The sequence below is a fragment of the Hippopotamus amphibius genome, chromosome X (genome assembly GCF_030028045.1).
Source record: "Hippopotamus amphibius kiboko isolate mHipAmp2 chromosome X, mHipAmp2.hap2, whole genome shotgun sequence".
Taxonomy (NCBI): Eukaryota; Metazoa; Chordata; class Mammalia; order Artiodactyla; family Hippopotamidae; genus Hippopotamus; species Hippopotamus amphibius.
In genome coordinates, this window is record NC_080203.1 from 53967900 (window position 1) to 53985401 (window position 17502).

The following is a 17502-nucleotide window of genomic DNA, read 5'->3' on the forward strand; positions in this document are numbered from 1 at the left end:
TAGTGGTACAAGTTTTATCCATGTTCCCTTTTGGATATATGGTGTCAGAAAGAGAGAATCAAGGTGAAGAATATGATAATTGAACAAAATTCAGTCTTAAGATATTGGGCTGGCCAACAAGTTTGTTTGGTATTTTTCTATAAGACAGCTCTAGTAGTGCTTAGTCGTCTTTAACTTCATTTGAAACAATTTTGTTAGATTGCATTGTAACAGCTGTCATACTAGCATGCATTGAAATAAAAACTTAAAGTTGGTGACTTTTTGTGTAGCCATTTTAATATTGAAGATGGAAGGAAAAAGCAGCATTTATTTAAAGCATTTATGTTTTATTATTTTAAGAAAGGTAAAAATGCAACTGAAATGCAAAAAAAGATTTGTGCAGTGTATGGAGAAGGTGCTGTGACTGATCAAATGTGTCAAAAGTGGTTTGCAAAGTTTTGTGCTGGAGATTTCTCACTGGATGATGCTCCACGGTCACGTAGACCAGTTGAAGTTGATAGCAATTGAATCGAGACATTAATTGAGAACAATCAACATTATATCACACAGGAGCTAGATGACATATTCAAAATATCCAAATCAAGTATTGAAAATGATTTGCATTAGCTTGGTTATGCTCATCACTTTGATGTTTGGGTTCCACATAATTTAAGCAAAAAGAATCTTCTTGACCATATATCCACATGTGATTCTCTACTTAAAAGTTATGAAAATGTTCTGTTTTTAAAACAAATTGTGGTGGGAGATGAAAAGTGGATACTGTACAATAATGTGGAATGGAAGAGATTGTGGAACAAGTGAAATGAACCATCACCAACCACACCAAAGCCTGATCTTCATCCAAAGAAGGTGATATTGTGTATATGGTGGGATTGAAAGGAAGTTCTCTATTATGAGCTCCTTCTGGAAAACCAAATGATTAATTCCAACAAGTACTGCTCCCAATTAGACCAACTGAGAGCAGCACTCAACTGAAAGCATCCGGAATTAGTGAACAGAAAATGCATAATCTTCCATCAGGATAATGCAAGACCACATGTTTATTTGATGACCAGGCGAAAACCATTACAGCTTGGTTAGGAAGTTCTGATCCATCTGCCATATTAATCAGACATTGCACCTTTGGATTTCCATTTATTTCAGTCTTTACAAAATTCTTTTAATGGAAAAAATTTCAATTCCATGGAAAACTGTAAAAAGCACCTGGAACAGTTCTTTGCTCAAAAAGATAAAAGGTTTTGGGAAGATGGAATTATGAAGTTGCCTAAAAATGGCAGAAGGTAGTGGAATGAAATGATGAGTATGTTGTTCAATAAAGGTCTTGGTGAAAATGAAAAATGTGTCTTTTATTTTTACTTAAAAACCAAAGGAACTTTTTGGCCAACCCATGCTCATTTCAGCATTATGATTCAGACTATTTCAAGCAAATTATTTTCCCAAATGTTCTAGACACAGGAGAAAACTCACAGTCTGCAGATATGTTTTGTTTAGCTTGTGCAATAAATTTTGATGAACTTAAGTGCCCTTAGATGTGCATGCACTCTCTAATTTATCACAGGCCTTACCCCGTGTTATCACATCATTCTCTCTCCTTCACTTCTTAACATTAACTGCTTGGGCCTTGATGGCATGTGAGTTTGAAATCCTACACCTAGAGAGGAATAATTATTATTAACACTTTCAGGATATAAGTATTCTTATTTATTTTGTAGATAAAATAGTTTACCTAAAAATGAAATTGTGTATTACAGCTACATTCAGGTACAGCTCAAATGCTGATGAGGTAATTAGTCAGGCAACAAATATTTGTTTAGTGAGCAACTACAATTTGCTAGGCAAACCCAGGCATGAGGATCACATGTGTTAAAGAGACATGTGTGGTTCCTGTCCTCATGGAGTTTCCAGTGTGGCAGTGATGCTTACAGTGTAGCATCATTGAAATTCTTAGGGAAAGCCTTAATAAGAAATGTAAAGGATCTATGTGAGGAAAAATGTAAAAATTTACTGAGATAAATAATAGAAGCCTCTTTGAGAGAAACACTATGCTCCAATTCAAGAGGAATGAATATTGCAAAAATGTCATTTCTTCCCAAATTAATTGCAGTCTTAACACATTCGCAATCAAAATCTAAATGAAATTTTTATATATTTTGACAAAATGATTCTATAATCCATGTAGTAGAGTGAACAGATAATATAAAATAAAATTAAAGCAAAGCAGCAGCACTATCAAAACACATTATAAAACTATAGTGAAGCAGAGTAATAAAATCTCTTTTTATAAGATTCATTTCTTTATAAATGAGGCATCGCAAATTTGAGGATAAAGAAAAAATTGTTTCAGAATAGTACTGTGATGATTGGTTAACTACAAGGACAAATGATGTTTCATTTTCATCTCATACCATATATCACAGTAAAAGTCCAGATGGTCTAAATAGTTAAATGTAAATCATCTAACTATAATTAGAAAACATAAAATGCACAGAAAAACAAGCCACAAAAGAAAAGAAAATATGAACATTAATCCACATTCAGAATAGCAAGAGCTTTCTCATTCTAAGATTAAAAACAAGGCAAGAAAGGAAAATTGAATAGATTGGACTATACTGAAATTAAGATTTCTGCTTGTTAGGGAACATAAAGTTAAAATATCAAGATGGAGAAAAGTATGTTATAAAAAATAAAGAATGAGAATCCTTAATATGTAAATAGCTTATATATGTATATATAAATTCATATATATATATACATACACACACACACAGAAGTTCTTCAGCCAGAGTGCATATAATTTTTGACTCATCCTCATGTGTGTGTGTGTGTGTGTGTGTGTAAAAGCACCGAAGACCCCAATCGACAAATGAGCAAGAATATAATTTGATAGAATGTAAAATACAAACGGGTGAGGAAGATAAGAAAACACTTTTAACCTCATTAGTTATCAAAGAATTGCAAATTGGGTATATCTGTTTATTAATTTAACAATCTTTTTCTAATTAAAATATTCAAGCCCAGTAAGGAGGCAATAAAACTAGATACACAATTTTGCTAGGCATATAAACTGGAACAATATTTCTATAAGGCAGTTTATCAATATGCATTATGAACCATAAAGATGTTCATATGTTTGACATTTTGAATCTTGTTCTAGAAGTCTACATTAAGGAAGTATACACACTTGATCTTGGCCAAAGTAATAATTAACATACCTATGGAAATCGTCAGAGATGCTGACCAAGATTAATTTCTCAAAGATGTTCTTTGAACCACTATATATAATAGGGACATTCTGAAAACAGCAAAAATATCCAATGAAAAGAGAATGTTCAGATAAGTTATGGACTATTATATACTTATTAAAATATTTTACAAAGAATTTACAGTGACTTGGGAAAAGAATTAGAGTAAGTATTGCATGCTTGTGATATGCCAGGCATTTTACTGTGCTTGAAACAACATTATTTTATTGAAGAAAAAAATTATAATGGAGTTGCGGGGGTTGAGGTGGGGAGCTGGATACAAACCAATATGGTATAATCTCAACAATATTAAACATGCGTAGAAAAGAAGACTGAAAGAATATATGTTCAAATATATTCCCAGACATCTCTGGGTCATTTTTTCTCCAGTTTTTTGTTTTTGTTTTTTGTGCTTCATTACAAGTAGAATATTTTTTTAAAAAATAGGTATATATTAACTTATAATCAGAAACAGTAAATAGAAAATAATTACCATATAAATGTAGTACCTTACCAAAAAAACCTGCTTGACTCTATTTCTGACCTTCTCTTATGCTTTGACACCTTCATCCTTAATCATGTCTAACTACACCTATGTAGCTGAAATGTAAAAGTCAACTGATATACTTACCTCATACAAAGACAATGTAGAGATTTATGTTATATAAATTATTTTTAAATGTAATATAAAATGAGTTAGTTAACAGGTTATACATGTAAGTAACTATAAAAGTCAAGTAAATGAATGAATTCCATTCTGGATATTGCATCTACATATCAATAAGTTAATATTAGGAATATGTAATTCAGCTATGGTCATATTAGGAATACACATACATATTCAATATTAAGAAGACATGATTCTGTTATATTCATGAGAAAACAAGTTCCCAACTAACTTCTGACAGTTAATTTACATGGAGCAGCTTCTCAGCTGTTCAATTATTTTATCAAACACAAATTGTAATAGAGTCTCCTTAGGGATAGCAAATTACATCTGCTTTTTGTTGTTTTCTTTGTGGTCTGAGTTGAATATATATATGTCACTACTGTATATCTTATTATTGAATCCACTTATATAAACCTGTCATGAGGTTCTATCAAGATTAAAATCTGTTTTCCACAATTCCATCTAAAACGCTTCTTCTAATGTCCTAAAAAAAAGCATAGACACAAAATACTGTTTTCCAAAATTCTTATATTCAAGATCTTTCATTAAATTTTATTATATAATAGATGTAGTAACTTTCCCATTTGTGTTTCTGAAGTTTAATAGGTAGTGGTTGTTTATTTGCTACACATATATGCAACTTATTTCTTTATAGATATGATACCTAAAAAAAGAAATCTTGGTACACCAAAAGCAGATCACCCATCTCTACTTGATAAAAAGAGATATCTTTCTCAACTTTATTCACAGTATTCTTGAACCTCTGTTTGACTGCTTTCTTGATGTGAATGTGCACAACCTACTTGCTTGCATCTTCCCAGTCATTGGATAAGTGTACCTTCTAGACATTGAGTTTTAGCACTCCAGTACACATGGCCAACATACTGACTCATTCTGATACATAGGCAACAGTAACTTCTTTTTCAAGGACATATTGCCCTCTCTGATATATCCTGTAGAAAAAAGGATACTATTAACTTTGTATTTTTTAATTTAAAATCATTTTCATTCTTAAAACATTGCACATAAATTAAGAAATATATCTTCACATCCATTAACCCATTTTTCCTAGAGCCTCTTAATTCACTTTTCCTACCTGTCCTGGTTCATTCTGAAATAAAACAACAAGTAAACAATGACATTGCAGCAGTGTTGTCCAGGGGAAATCTGGCTAGAACTGGGCAGGATGTGACATTGCAGTACCATATTCTAGAATCTAGAGTCTCTTTAAAACCCAAATACTCACTCTCATCAGTGCCCAGATATAGTCAGGACCTGAAAGCCTGACTCAAACTTGTCATATACACACAAGACCTGGTAAATAACAAAATTCCAAATTATTAATTTACAACAATGAATGTAACTGTCACATAGACTATTTGTGTTGACTTGATCAATGCATTCTCTCCTTGTAATCAAGTTACAAAAGAACAAATGTAAATCAGAAAATACTGTATTAATTCACCACCCAAATTGTCCCTATATTCTGCATACTCTCTCTCCAGTAGGTGGCCAAACATTGGAAGTTAAATTGTATTAGGTTGTTTTCTGAGCTTTGGATCAAACAAAAGGAGTTAGATGAATTAAATATTAAGTGATGAGTTCAATATAATCTAATACATCCTTGAAAATGGAAATTAAAATTCTCAAAGTCTAATGGCTAAAATTCTCTATTTCTTATTTGTTAATTTAACAGGTGGACCAGCATTGGCCCCTATGGCTCACCATGTTATATAGTTCTAATTTTCATATGTCTGCTCATATTCATATGTATTGATCATAGAATTGAAGATCTGTAGTTAAATAGAGTGGGAAGCATCTCACTATGTATAACATACTTCCTTGCTACTATACCTATTTCCTGTTTTCATAAGCGTTATCAGTCAGTGTCTGGTCATCATAGTGTTGATGAAAAATTAATCAGTTGATCTAAGAAAGAATTGAAAAATTTTATTTGAGCCAAATATGAGGATTATAACCTGGGAAGAGCATCTCAGAGAGCTCTGGCCACTGTTCCGCCCATTAGAAATCAAGGCACAGTTATATAAGTTTTTTTCTTCAATTGACATAGAGTATTTTTTTAATTAATATTTATTGGAGTATAGTTGCTTTACAATGTTGCATTAGTTTCTTGATGTACAGTAAAGTGAAACAGTCATACATATACATATATCCATTCTACTTTATATTTCCTTCCCATTTAGGTCACCACAGAGAATTGAGTAGAGTTCCCTGTGCTATACAGCAGGTTCTCATTAGTTAGGTATTTTATATATAGTAGTGTATAAATGTCAGTCCCAATCTTCCAATTCATCTCACTTCTCCCTCCCCACCTCAGTAACCATAAGTTTATTCTCTACATCTGTGACTCTATTTCTGCTTTGCAGATAAGCTCACCTCTACCATATTTCTAGATTCCACATATAAGTGATATTATATCATATTTGTCTTTCTTTTTCTGACTTACTCCACTCTGTATGACATTTTCTAGATCCATTCATGTCATTGAAATGACACTATTTCATTCCTTTTTATGGCTGAGTAATATTCCATTCTATATATGTAAAATATCTTCTTTATCCATTCCTCTGTCGATAGACATTAGGGTTGCTTCCATGTCCTGGCTATTGTAAATAGTGCTACAATGAACATTAAGGTGCATGCCTCCTTTCAAATTATGGTTTTCTCTGGATATATGCCTAGGAGTGGGATTGCTGTGTCATATGGTGGTTCTATTTTTAAGGAACCTTCATACTGTTCTCCATAGAGGCTGTATTAATTTACATTCCCACCAACAGTGCAAGAGTGTTCCCTTATCTCCACACCCTCTCCAGCATCTATTGTTTGTAAATTTTTGGATGATGGCCATTTGGACCAGTGTGAGGTGATACCTCACTGCAGTTTTGATTTGCATTTCTCTAATAATTATTGATGTTGAGCATCTTTTCATGTGTTTGCTGGCTATCTGTATGTCTTCTTTGGAGAAAAGTGTATTTAGGTCTTCCACTCATCTTTGGATTGGGTTGTTTGTTTTTTTGATATTGAGTTGCATGAGCTGTTTGTAAACTTTGGAGATTAATCTCTTGTCAATTGCTTCATTTGCAAATGTTTTCTCCCATTCTGAGTGTTGTTTTTTCATTTTGTTTATGGTTTCCTTTGCTGTTCAAAAGATTTTAAGTTTCATTAGGTCCCATTTGTTTATTTTTTTTTTATTTTCATTACCCTAGGTGGTAGATCAAAAAAGATCTTTGTGATTTATGTCAGAAAGTGTTCTGCCTATATTTTCCTCTAAGAGTTTTATAGTATCATGGCTTACATTTAGGTCTTTTATCCATTTTGAGTTCATTTTTGTGTATGGTTTTAGGGAGTATTCTAATTTCATTCCCTTGCATGTAGTTGTCCAGGTTTCCCAGCACAACTTTTTGAAAGACTGTCTTTTCTCCATTATATATTCTTACCTCTTTTGTCATAGATTAGGTTGCCATAGGTGGATGGGTTTATCTCTGGGCTTTCTATCCTGTTCCATTGATCCATACTTTTGTTTTTGTGCTAGTACCATACTGTTGCAATTACTGTAGCTTTGTAGTATAGTCTGAAGTCAGGGAGCTTGATTCCTCCAATTCCATTCTTCTATCTCAAGATTGCTTTCTCTATTCAAGGTCTTATTTGTTTCTATATAAAGTGTAAAATTTTTGTTCTAATTCTGTGAAGAATGCCTTTGGCAACTTGATAGGGTTTGCACTGAATCTGTAGATTGCTTTGGGTAGCATAGTCATCTTCACAATATTGATTCTTTCAATCCAAGAATATAGTATATCTCTCCATCTGTTTCTGTCATCTTTGATTTCTTTCATCGGTATCTCATAGTTTTCTGAGTACAGGTCTTTTGCCTCCTTAGGTAGGTTTATTCCTAGGTATTTTATTCCATAACATGTTATGGCAAATGGGTTTTTTTCCTTAACCACCCTTTCTGGTCTTTCATAGTTAGTGTATAGGAATGCAAGACATTTCTGTGTATTAATTTTGTATCCTGCAACTTTAAAAAATTCATTGATGAGCTCTAGTATTCTTCTGGTAGCATCTTTAGGATTTTCTATGTATAGTTTCATATTATCTGCAAAAAGTGACAGTTTTACTTCTTTTCCAATTTTGATTCCTTTTATTTTTTTTCTTGTCTGATTGTCATGCCTAGGACTTCCAAAACTATGTTGAATAATAGTGGTGAGAGTGGACACACTTGTCTTTTTCCTGATCCTAGAGGAAATGCTTTTAGCTATTCGCCATTGAGTATGATGTTAGCTGTGGGTTTGTCATATATGGCTTTTATTATGTTTAGTTAGGTACCCTCTAAGCCCACTTTCTGGAGAGTTTTTATCATAAATCGGTGTTGAACTTTGTGAAAAGTTTTTTCTGAATCTATTGAGATGATTATATGGTTTTTATTTTCAAGTTGTCAATGTGCTGTATCACATTGATTGATTTGCATATATTGAAGAATCCTTGCATTCCTGGGATAAATCCCACTTGATCAGGGTGTATAATCCTTTTAATGTGTTGTTGGATTTGGTTTGCTGGTATTTTGTTGAAGATTTTTGTATCTATGTTCATCAGTGATATTGGCCTGTAATTTTCTTTTTTGTGATATCTTTGTCTGTTTTGGGTATCAAGGTGATGGTGGCCTCGTAGAATGAGCTTTGGAATGTTCCATCTTTTGCAATTTTTGGGAAAAGTTTCAGAAGTGCAGGTGTTAACTCTTCTCTAAATGTTTAATACAATTCACCTGTGAAGCCAATAGGCACTGGGCTTTTGTTTGTTGGAAGATTTTTAATCACAGTTTCAATCTCATTACTTGTGATTGGTCTGATCATATTTTTTATTTCTTTCTGGTTCACTCTTAGAAGGTTGTACCTTTCTAATAATTTATCCATTTCTTCTAGGTTGTCCATTTTATTGGCATATAGTTGTTTATAGTAATCTCATGATTCTTTGTATTCCTGTGGTGTCCATTGTAACTTCTCCTTTTTCATTTCTAATTTTATTGTTTGAATCCTCTCCCTTTTTTTCTTGATGAGTCTGGATAAAGGCTTATCAATTTTACTTATCTTCTCAAAGAACCAGATTTTAGTCTCATTGATCTTTGCTATTGTTTTCTTCATCTCTATTTCATTTATTTCTGATCTGATCTTTATGATTTATTTCCTTCTGCTAACTTTCAGGTTTTTTGTTCTTCTTTCTCCAGTTGCTTTAGATGTAAGAATAGATTGTTTATTTGAGATTTTTCTTGTTTCTTGAGGTAGGATTGTATTGCTATCAACTTCCTTCTTAGAACTGCTTTTGCTGCATCCCATAGGTTTTAGGTCATTGTGTTTTTGTTGTCATTCGTATCTAGGTGTTTATTGATTTCCTCTTTGATTTCTTCAGTGATCCATTGATTATTTAGTAACATATCATTTAGCCTCCATGTGTTCGTGTTTTTTACAGTTTTTTTCCCTGTTATTGATTTCTAATCTCATAGTGTTGTGGTCAGAAAAGATGCTTGATATGATTTCAGTTTTCTTAAATTTACTGAGGCTTGATTTGTGACCAAGATGTGATCTATCTTGGAGAATGTTTTGTGTGCACTTGAAAGTATATTCTGCTGCTTTAGGATGGAATGTCCTATAAATATTAATTAAGTCTATCTGGTCTAATTTGTCATTTAAGGCTTGTGTTTCCTTATTAATTTTCTATCTGAATCATCTATCCAGTGGTGTAACTGGGGTGTTAAAGTCCCCTGGTATTATTGTGTTATTGTAGATTTCCCCTTTTATTGCTGTTAGCGTTTGCCTTATATATTGAGGTGCATCTATGTTGGGTGAACATATATTTACAACTGTTATGTCTTCTTATTGGATTAATCCCTTGATCATTATATTGTGTCCCTCCTTGTCTCTGGTAACGGTCTTTATTTTAAAGTCTATATTGTCTGATATGAGTATTGCTATTCTAGCTTTCTTTTAATTTCCATTTGCATGGGATATCTTTTTCCATCCCCTCGCTTTCAGTCTGTATATGTCCCTAGGTCTGAAGTGGGTCTTGTAGACAACATATATATGGGTCTTGTTTTTGTATCCATTCAGCCAGTCTGTGCATTTTGGTTGGAGCATTTAATCCACTCAGTTTAAGGTAATTTATTGATATGTATGTTTCTGTTGCCATTATCTTAATTGTTTTGGGTTTGCTTTGGTAGCTCTTTTTCTTATCTTGTGTTTTCCGCCTAGAGAAGTTCCTTTAGCATTTGCTGTAAAGTGGGTTTAGTGGTGCTGAATTCTCTTAGTTTTTGATTTTCTGTAAAGCTTTTGATTTCTCTGTCTAATCTGAATGAGATCCTCACTGGGTAGAGTACTGTTGGTTGTAGTTTTTTTCCCTTTCATCACTTTAAATATATCTTGCCACTCTTTTCTGGCCTGCAGAGCTTCTGCTAAAAAATCAGCTAATAACCTTATGGGGCTTCCCTTGCATGTTATTTGTTGCTTTTCCCTTGCTGCTTTTAATATTTTCTTTGTATTTAATTTTTGTTAGTATGATTAATATGTGTTGTGGAGTGTTTGTCCTTGGGTTTATCCTGTATGGGACTCTCTGCACTTCCTGGATGTGGGTGATTATTTCCTTTCCCATGTTGGGGACATTTTCAACTATAATTTCCTCAAATATTTTCTCAGACCCTTTCTCTTTTTCTTCTGAGACCCCTGTAATTCAAATATTGGTGTGTTTAATGTTGCCCCAGGTGTCTCCTAGGCTGTCCTTATTTCTTTTCATTCTTTTTTCTTTATTCTGCTCTGTGCTGATTATTTCCACCATTCTACCTTCCAGCTCACTTACCCGTTCTTCTGCCTCAGTTATTCTGTTATTGATTCCTTCTAGTGTATTTTTCATTTCAGTTATTGTGTTGTTCATCATTGCTGTTTGTTCCTTAGTTCTTCTAGGTCCTTGTTAAACATTCTTGTATCTTCTGGATCCATGTCTCCACTCTTTTTCTGAGATCTTGGATCATCTTTACTATCATTGCTATGAATTCTTCTTCAGGTAGATTACCAATCTCTTCATTTAGTGGTCTTGTAGGTTTTTATCTTGGTCTTTCATCTGCAGCATATTTCTCTGTCATCTCATTTTGTCTAATTTACTGTGTTTGTGGTCTCCTTTCCACAGGCTATAGAATTGCAGTCCTTCTTGCTTCTGGTGAGTGAGGTTGGTCCTGGGGCTTGTGTAGGCTTCCTGGTGGGAGGGACTGATGCCTGCACTCTGGTGGGTGGAGCTGAGTCTTAGCCCTCTGATGGGTAAGGCCACACCTGGGGGTGTGTTTTGGGGTGTCTGTGAGCTTAGAATGACTTTAGGCAGCATGTCTGCTGATGGGTGGGGCTGTGTTCCTGTCTTGCTGGTTGTTAGACCTGAGATGTTCAGCACTGCAGCCTGCAGGCAGTTGGGTGGAACTGGGTTTTGATCCCAAGAAGGGTACCTTTGAGAGAGCTCATGCCATTTAATATTCCCTGGGCTGGGACCTGGCACTCCCATCCCAGGAGTTCAGTATTGACCCCTGGTCAGGGAACCAAGACCCCGTGAGCTGCATGGCTTGGCCAAAAATAAATAAATAAATAAAAGAATAAGAAAGAAAGGAAAAGAAAAGAAACAAACAAATAAAATCGAAGACAACAAAAACAAATAAAAAATAACAAAGAAAACCCAAGACAAATAATAAAGACAAAACCAACCAACCAAAAACGAATAAAAAACATACAAAGTAACAAAAAACAAACAAAAAAATTAAAAACAAAACAACAAAACAACCAAAAAAAACAAAAGAACCCCAAAATCAAAACATACAATAAAAAACAACAAAAACAAAAGCAAAAAAAAAAAAAAAAAGAAAGCAAACAAAAAAGGAAATTGAAGAAAGCAAAAAGCAAACACACAGCAGAGACCAGAAAAAGATGTAAACCAAACCAAAAGAAAAAGAGAAAAACAAACCAAACAACAAGAACAAAAAACAAACAAAAAAATTAAAAACAAAACAACAAAACAACCAAAAAAAACAAAAGAACCCCAAAATCAAAACATACAATAAAAAACAACAAAAACAAAAGCAAAAAAAAAAAAAAAGAAAGCAAACAAAAAAGGAAATTGAAGAAAGCAAAAAGCAAACACACAGCAGAGACCAGAAAAAGATGTAAACCAAACCAAAAGAAAAAGAGAAAAACAAACCAAACAACAAGAACAAAAAACAAATCCCCCAAAAATTAAAAAACAAGCAAAAAATACAAAAACAACAAAAAAGTAAAATAAAATAAAAAATAGAAAAATAAAAATTTTAAAAATTTAAAAATAACATTTAAAAATTAATTAAAAATTTTCCTGGGACCTCTTCTATCAGTATCCTTGCTGCCACATGAACCACAGCCAACCCCCACGTCCCCAGGATGCTCTCCAAGAACTCTAAGTAGGTCACTTGACCCACTGTGGGCACTGTAGTGGCAGCTCAGATTCTGTCCTGGCCCAATTCCCACTTGTATTTGCTCCCAAAGTCCACACCTGCTAAAGCTAGATTGATCTCCTTGTGGGAACACTCAATGTCCATTTGGAGAGTCCATTGATGCTTGGTTTCCCAAGTTGATTACAGGGATTTACTCCACAGCTTGTGCATGGAAAGATTTCTGTTCCTTTTCCTTAGTTGCACAGCCCCTGGGGTTCAGTCCTCCTAACTCCATGCTTTAGCATCCAGCCCCCTCCAGCATTGGTGGATTCCTATCTGAGGCTGGGGTGCCCGGGCTGATTTATGAGAAGGCTTTGGCATGGGCATTGTGTGCAGGCCCACTGGGGCTGGCATGGCCAAGGGATGTTCTGGTGGAGGTATTGCTTAGGACCCTGGAGCCTACACGGGCAGAGGAGGCCTTGGCTTGAGGGGCAGCAAGCCCGCTCAGATGGGTGCCCTGACCAGTGCCTGTGAAGGCAGGGGTGAGTGCATGGGGAAGGGGATTGCAGTGGTGGCCCTGCCCCTTGTACACTACTCAACAATGGCACCTTGCTTCTATGGTGGCCTGGGCCTCCTCTGCAAACTTTTGTGGTTGTGGAGCTCCCCATTCCCTTCTCTTCTGGCTGTCTCCTCACAGCCAATAGCTGTCCCCTCCCTGGGTCCACTCTCCAAACTCCATTTTCCAGCACCCAGCACCCCTCTGCACCCAGAGACACACAACTCAGGCTGGGGTGAACAGGGCTGTGGCACAGACCACGCACATAGGTCCTACTCTGTTCTGCCTTCCACAGACCAGTTGCTGTGCTCCCTTTTGATCTCCTGAAGGCCCCTCTCTGTCCCAACTGATCCCCCTGCTGTGAGGGGACTACTCTGAGTGCAGGAACCTCTTCTTTTCTTCAGCTTCATCACCCCAGGGATGCTGGTCCCTTCCCATTTCCACTTTTTTTTCTTTCTTTTGTCCTACCTGGTTGAGTGGGGATTTTTCTTGTCCTTTTAGGTGTCCAAGGGTCCTCCACTAGTGTTCAGCAGGTGCTTCGTAAGAATTGTTCCATTTGTAGATGTATTCTTGATGTACTTGTGAGGAGAGGCAAACTCTACATCCTCCTATTCTGCCATCTTGATTCCTCCCCATATAAGTTTTTTGAGACAGAGGGCTGTACATCAAATGATGCATTATTGACAGTTTACACAATCCAGATCTAAGTGTCCTCTTGACTCTTCACAAGATCAAGAAGGAATGTTATCTTTTAAGGAGTTGTCTTGTTGATGCTAGGAGAATGTTGCTTTTTGTGGTTGAGCAGGTATTTCTGCTGATGGAGAGGGCTGCTCGATGCATGATGCAGATATACAATGCACAGTGGGGGGAGAGAGGACATCAAATGGCAGAAAATTTTTTTTGTCTATATTTTTCTTGTCTTGACACAAAATATGAATTTTATTTCACAGTAGGTATTTCAAGCAATGGAAATTCAATTCAGAGACTTGATACCAAGTGTTGGAATAACTGAAAACCACCAAGGGCTTTAGGTAACACCATTTTTCCTTTTGCTTCTCTAGCCTGGGAATATAATAGGTAACTTTAACCTAGGAATATTAGTGTGGGGTGGGAAAATATGATTTTATAGTTGAAATGCCTCTGCTGATTTTTTCTTTTGGCATATATATGCAGCTATTACAATATATCTTGCAATATGACAGCAACCTATTATCAAGAGATAAATTGAAACACTATCCAATTAAAATCAATTTGAACAATATTAGCAATTTCCAAAGGTACTATTCATTGTGTAGCTGCTAAATTGGTAGATAAAGCTTTTGGGATACAGTAACTAGTATAAAGGATCCTTTATCAAATAATAGAAAAACTCATATAACCTTTGTTCTCTATGCCTTCATTCCATGAAGGTCATTTATTGCAAGGTAGAAATTTTATAATGGGTAACAAAGCTCGATAGCTGAGCAATAGGCCTGAAAATTCTGGTAGCTTAGCTTTGAGCTTTTATTTTGGCTAAATGATTTACTGGGTGACCCTGCAAGTTATTTTTAAAGGCGCATGAAGCTAGATGAGGATGTTGGAAAGATTTTTTTTTATCTGAAGTCTATAGTTATTTCTGCCTTGTCAGTTCTCCTACTCACAAATACTCTGTACAAAATTAGAAGGTGTCTGAGGAGACAATTTGGTTTCTGAGATAGTTTTTTCATTTATAAATAGTTATGCATTAGACCAAAATAAAGTCTAGAATATTTGGAGTTTTGTCTTCAATTGTTTTTGCAAGTAGCTGAACAAATTGAAAGTTTTATTAAAAGCATAAATTTGATCCCTTGCAGCACAGCAACCTCAAGGTTTAAGAATGCCTTATGGCAGGAATCGGAAACTCAAGTGCCTAAAAGAGTGAAACAAGTAAACTGAATTAATAAAGCTATTGGCACAGTTTTGTGTTTTCATACATATGTGCAGATCTGCAAATTCTCCAGGAAAAGTCAAAAATCCAAATATATATGTAAAATCTCATGATTTTTAAATGCTAAAAAGTTCTAAAGTATTTTTTTAAACATAGTAGAATAAACAAAGTATATTTGGTGGTTTGGATTTGGCCCACGGGCCATCAGATCACAAACTGTTGATAATGTAGAGGAATAAGGATGCACTGAGTAAACCAAAGGCTCATGTCCCCAAGTGACCTTGCTCAGGAACCATTATTTTGAACAGGCAACAAGCCTCTTGCATTGCATGAAGCCAACATTCACTATATATCAGATATTGTGCTAGGTGTTTCACATGCATTACCTTTTTTAATACATGATTCTTACAAGTTAGTTGTTATTGTCCCTATTTTACATACGAAGAAACTTAATGCAACTTGTTTTATAAAAATTTAAACAGTAATAAAGGAGCAGAAAAAGGACTCAAAATGGATCTGACTGGTTTTAAAGATTAGCTCTTAATGACTCTACCATACTAGCCTTTTAGGAAACACAGGATCATAATACACAAAATCTTTACAGACTAGGATAAAGGTATCCTGAGCTGGTTGGAAGGAAGGGGAGTGGTGAGAAAATGGTTGCAAGGATCATGGAAAGAAAGTAAACAGAAGCATGATTTCAACATTCATTTAGACTCACCCAACTTTATCAAGACCTGGAGACCCTATTAGTTACCACCCCCATCCTTGTATTTTTTATTTCTTTTTCTCTAATCCCCATCAACATTCATTGCCTACTTTCTCTTATTAAATGAAGAATAACAATAACAAGAACACCTTTGACTCTATATGCTCCTCCAGCTACAGCTCTATCTCCTGTCCTTCATAGCCAAACTTGTAGAATGAGTTGTCTGTTTTCTTTCCCCCCATTTCCTCACCTCTTATATATGATTTAACCCACCCACTTGATTTCTGTCCCTTATTTTCCACCAAAATTTCTCATGCTAGATTTCTCACGCTAAATGCCAATGACATCCATATCACTAGATTCAATCCAGTTGCTCCAGTGCTGGCCTCTAAGAATCTGACAGTATTGATAACACTGTCTTCACAAGGCATTCTCTTCTCTTGCCTTCAGGAAATTCTATTTCCTGAATTTCCTCTTACCTTTGTCTGTCCCTCTCATTGCCCTTTGCCAGTTCATCCTCTTCTATTAGATCTGACCCTTAATTGGTAAAGTCACTCAAGACTCTATGTTAGGCTCTATTTCTTCTTATGCTCACCACTATTTTTTGGCCATCTCATCTACTCTCATGGCTTTATACACAATCTATATGCTGATATAGCTCAATGTTATACCACAAACTCACAAATATTCCCTGATTAGTGTATATAACTGCCTACCTAACATTCCTACTTGGATAATTCACATGGGTCTCAAATAGTTAAAACCAAAATTTAACTGTTCATCTCCCTTCATGTTATTTTCCCCCTAAATCTTCCCCAATTATGGAAATACGTCATTATTCTTCTAGTTTGCTTAAACCAGAAAGCTAAATGTCATTCCTGATATCACTTCCCATTATCATACAGTTTACATCAAATTACTTAACCAAGTCTTGCTTTGTTTTGTTTTTCACCTGAGGAAGCAGCTTTTATTGATGCGTTATCTCCAGAAACCAAAAAGACGATGTACCCACTTTCAGTCACCCCCTATCCCTCCAAGACTTCACATTGCTCCACCTGGGGAAGGGATATAAATTGCCTTTTGGTTTTTTAAGGCCCTAGTCTTTCCCCTTCCTGTGTAGCCCAACTTCAAAATTCAGCAGCAATACTGTTGTTTTTTTCAGCAGTGTCTGCTGTAGCTACTTATTAACAATTATGGGTAAAGGGGTATTGGGGAAGCAGTTAGATGAGTAAGAAGAATGACGCACAGGAAAACGGGAACATAGACTATCAAAGGTCCCTCTGTCTGTCTCAGTAGCTTGATCCTTCATTGGCTGCATTTCTCTTTATGCTAAATCACTCCCTTCTGAATCAGATTGGGGATTTCCACTGCCAGCCATGGCCCCAGCCCCAGAGCCATGAAATGAGCTAGTCCAAACTTAGGCACATTCCTAGCCAACAAAGTCTTAAAGAGATAGGTCAGGCATATTTTGCCATCCCTGTATATCTTTGCTGTTTTTCCATCCAGTTCAGGGACTGCAATTTCTGGAGCGGTAGTGGGGTATGTGATAGGAATCCAGATAAGAGACTAATATTCCTCCTTGAATCTCTGCACAAACAACTCCTGATCTCGCATTCCGGTGTTGGTCTTCAGCACCGGGATCTCAGACACAACACACCAGTTGGCCTCATCTGCCATCTTGGACCGGGGCACAAGAGTCAACCAAATCTTGTTGATTCTATTTCTAAATTATTTCTCAACATTGTTCATTTATCTTAGTCTACACTAGCAACAGTCTAGTCTAAGCCACCATCATCTCTCATCTACTTCAATAGGCCTGAATTGGTATCCTTGCATCCATATCCTTTTTGTATATGTCTATTTCACTATATTTTCAGGATTGATAAGTTCAACCTCATAAGATCACAGATGCCTGCATGTCTTCTATACAAAGATGAGTAATACAGTAGCATTAAACTATCCACACCCAATTA

The 17502-nt window shown here is 35.5% G+C and overlaps 1 pseudogene; it reads right to left on the minus strand.

The window, feature by feature from the left end:
• Positions 1–16834: 16834 nt before the first annotated feature.
• LOC130842662 (ubiquitin-fold modifier-conjugating enzyme 1-like) lies at positions 16835–17206 on the minus strand (annotated as a pseudogene).
• Positions 17207–17502: the final 296 nt, after the last annotated feature.